The sequence below is a fragment of the Frankliniella occidentalis genome, unplaced genomic scaffold (assembly GCF_000697945.3).
Source record: "Frankliniella occidentalis isolate FOCC.00 unplaced genomic scaffold, Focc_3.1 Scaffold136, whole genome shotgun sequence".
Taxonomy (NCBI): domain Eukaryota; kingdom Metazoa; phylum Arthropoda; class Insecta; order Thysanoptera; family Thripidae; genus Frankliniella; species Frankliniella occidentalis.
The window spans coordinates 683,851-687,638 of record NW_026267263.1 but is presented as its reverse complement, the minus strand read 5'-3'; positions in this window follow the sequence as shown (position 1 = coordinate 687,638).

Below are 3,788 nucleotides of genomic sequence, written 5' to 3'. Positions count from 1 at the left end.
ATATGTTTCTCTTTCATTGATGAGTGAAAATGATGCATTGCAACAGAGGTTAAATCAATTGTGTGGAAACTACAAACAAAAATTTAAACTAGTGCACATTAATGCACAGTCCTTGCATAACTCTGTACATTACAGTGAATTCAATGAGGTGTTTTCTAACTCTGATGTGGATGTGGTTGCAGTTAGTGAAACTTTCTTTAAAGTGAACAGCAAGACTGATTTACCAAACCATAAAATATTTAATGCCAATAGAGTAGATAGAGGTGGAGGAGGTGTGGCTGTGTATGTAAACAGGAAGCTTAATTCAACACTTGTAAGTAAGTCAAGTGGAGAAAGTTATAAACCTGAATATGTTATTGTAGAGGTGCAGAATGGAAAAGAGAAGATACTAATATCTTGTGTGTATAAACCACCTAAAATTGGCTCCCTTGACATTTTTCTTGATGAGATGTACTTGCTTTTGCCTAACTATAATTACTCAATTATTTGTGGTGATTTTAATGCCAGGTTCAATAGTGGGACTCATGAGACAAAGCTTGTAAGTGAACTGTTTGAGATGTGTGATCATACATGTATCCCCTATGCCCCCACTTATCACACAGAACACTGCCACTCAACACTAGATGTCATTGCCACTAACTTTCATGATAAAATTATTGATTTTGGACAGTGTGCTGCTCCAGCTTTCTCAAATCATGACATGATATATGCTGTAATGGACTTAAGTGTCCCTTTACCTAAGGCAAGGCTAGTTAATTTTAGAGACTTCAAAAATATTGACACAAACTCTCTGCTACAAGATGCCCATAATACACCTTGGCATGAAGTGTACAAGTGTAAAGACGCAGATTCTAAAATTGGGAAATTTAATGAATTTTTCAACCAACTGCTGGACAAGCACGCCCCAATTAAAACTTTTAAAGCTAAAAATGAACCTACACCTTGGGTGACATCTAAAATAAGAAAATTAATTGAAGTAAGAGATAAGGCTAGGCAAAAATCCATCAAAAGCAAGAACCCAGAAGACTATGCTACATTCAAATCATTAAGAAATAAAACGAAGCAGGAAATAAGAAACTCTAAGATAAGATACTATCACGATATTTTTAAGGAAAACCCGTCACCGAATAAACTGTGGGCCACTATCCATTCTCTCGGAATCGGAAGAACTAAGACAACAGTGGCAAGCGATTTCCCTGTCTCTCCGAATGAATTGAACAATCATTACTTAAATGTATCAAGAGTTGAGAACCAGGATCTGGCCGAAAAGACAGAAGAAACATATAATACGGAATATGATTTCGATAGTGCATTTCATTTCAAGTTTGTTTCTGCTCATGAAATACATAAAATAATTCTTGGTATCAAATCTAACGCTGTGGGAGTGGACGGAGTCTCGATGAAATTTCTCAGGATGATACTAGATGCTATCTTATACGTCCTAGAGCACATATTTAACTTTTGTCTACAATCTGGAGTCTTCCCGTCTGTCTGGAAATGTGCTAATGTGCTGCCGCTTCCAAAGGTGGCCAATCCCACAAAATGTGCAGACTTTAGGCCAGTGAGCATCTTATGTGTCCTTGCTAAAGTGCTGGAAAAAATAGTTCATGACCAGCTATATGACTACGCCGCTGTTAATAACTTGTTCAACCCTCTGCAATCGGGCTTCAGAAAGTGTCACAGTACAGTGTCGGCTCTTGCTAAGGTTGCAGATGACGTCAGGAAATCTATAAACGATCGTAAATTGACACTACTTGTTCTTTTAGACTTCAGTAAGGCGTTTGACAGAGTGAACCATAAGCTCCTACTAGCGAAATTGAAGAGATTAGGATGCTCATTCTCTGTGTTAAACTGGTTCAGTGCATATTTATCTAATAGAAAACAAAGAGTTAAATCAGGAGATGACTTCATATCTGACTGGGCGTGGGTTGAAACGGGCGTTCCGCAAGGAAGTGTCCTCGGACCGCTACTATTTGTACTGTATCTGTTTGATCTCACCAGCGTTTTAAGTGTAGATACGAAGTGCCATATGTATGCTGACGATACACAGATTTATGCCCATTTCCCAATAGAAAAATTATCTGAAACAGTTGAAAAGATGAATACGGACTTATCAAATCTGGTGAAATATATCAACGGCCATAACTTATGTTTAAATGTCAGTAAAACTCAACCTATTATCATTGGATCTGGCTATTACATTAACGCACTGAAGAAGGTTAATATACCCCAAGTTCGCATAAATAATGTCGCGGTGACCTACTGCGAAGAAGTGAACAACCTTGGTGTCATCTTTGACTCAAAACTGAGCTGGAGACAACATTCCACCAATGTTATAAGAAAAGTATTCGGGACATTGGCACAAGCAAGACGTAACTTTGATTGTCTACCTAGCAGCATCAGAAAGCACATCTACCAAAGCCTGATTGTACCAATTCTTGACTACGGATCCGTGATCTTTACTGACATGAACAAGACTGTAATTGACAAAGTTCAAAAGGCTGAAAATGCCTGTATCAGATTCATTACGAACGCTAGCCGTTTCGAGCATATAACTCCGTACTATGCGGAACTTGGAATATTAAAAACGATTGACAGAAGAACAGTAGCCACTGCCTTAATGATCTCGAAAATAATGAGAACTAGCGAGCCGAAATATCTGAGAGAAATGTTTAAGACATCTGAGCGGCACCCCAACATACTTGTTCCTCCCATACATCACACAACCAAGTACACCAAGTCTTTCCGTGTGACAGCTTGTCGCACATACAATCGCTACCACATACATGACTACCTACACCTAGCCACTAACACATCACTCAAACGTACTATCAAAACAACCCTATTAGGAACCTATCACTGACTGTGTACCATACTACTGTTCACCTGGTTTAACCCAAATATGTTGCTTTTATTTTCTTGATTTTGTATTGCTATGTATATGATTGTAATGAGAGCGGTGCGGTGCTCGAGCGGGACTCTATAGTCCTTTTGTACCTCACCTTAAGCCAAATAAATCAATCAATCTCTCTCTCTCTCTCTCTCTCTCCCTCCCTCTCTCTCTCTCTCTCTCTCTCTCTCTCTCTCTCTCCGTCTTTCTCCTTTACCTCTCCCCTCACTACTGACTGCAAAGAAGAAGCGTGCAGCGAGGGAGAGGGGGCAGGGAGGGGGATAGGGCCAGAGTCGAGCAGAAAGTAATAAGATGTCATCCAGGAGTTCATTCTGGCCCGCTAGCCTTGCTAGGGCCATATTCTTTGCTCAGACCGCGCGCACACATACTCTCTCGCTCTTTTATCTGTTTCTCAGTCACACACACACACACGCGCGCACACACACACACACACACACAGTTAAAGTCTTACGAAGCAAAATGCCAAATGCTTCGTACCTACGAAGGATTTTCTCCTTACGAAGCGTCCAAATCCTTCGTATTACAAAGGATTTGGCATTTTTCTTCGTAAGACTTTAACAGTGCACACACACACACACACACAGGCACTCGTACTCATACTCACGAAGTCAGAGTAACGGTGAAGTACACCAACAAAAACATATACGGAAAAATATGCGAAAGATATATACTGCTAAACGTGTGCCTGAGTGTCCCCCTACCTCAGAGGAGGAGCAGGAAAATAAGCCGACTGCAAAGGGGAGCTAGGCGACGCCGCGCAGCGCCACAATCGTCATTCCAACACCAAATTGTTCGCCCTTATTCACATCTCCCTTTCCCTACTCGTTATCTCTCTCTCTCTCTCTCTCTCTCTCTCTCTCTCTCTCTCTCTCTCCTT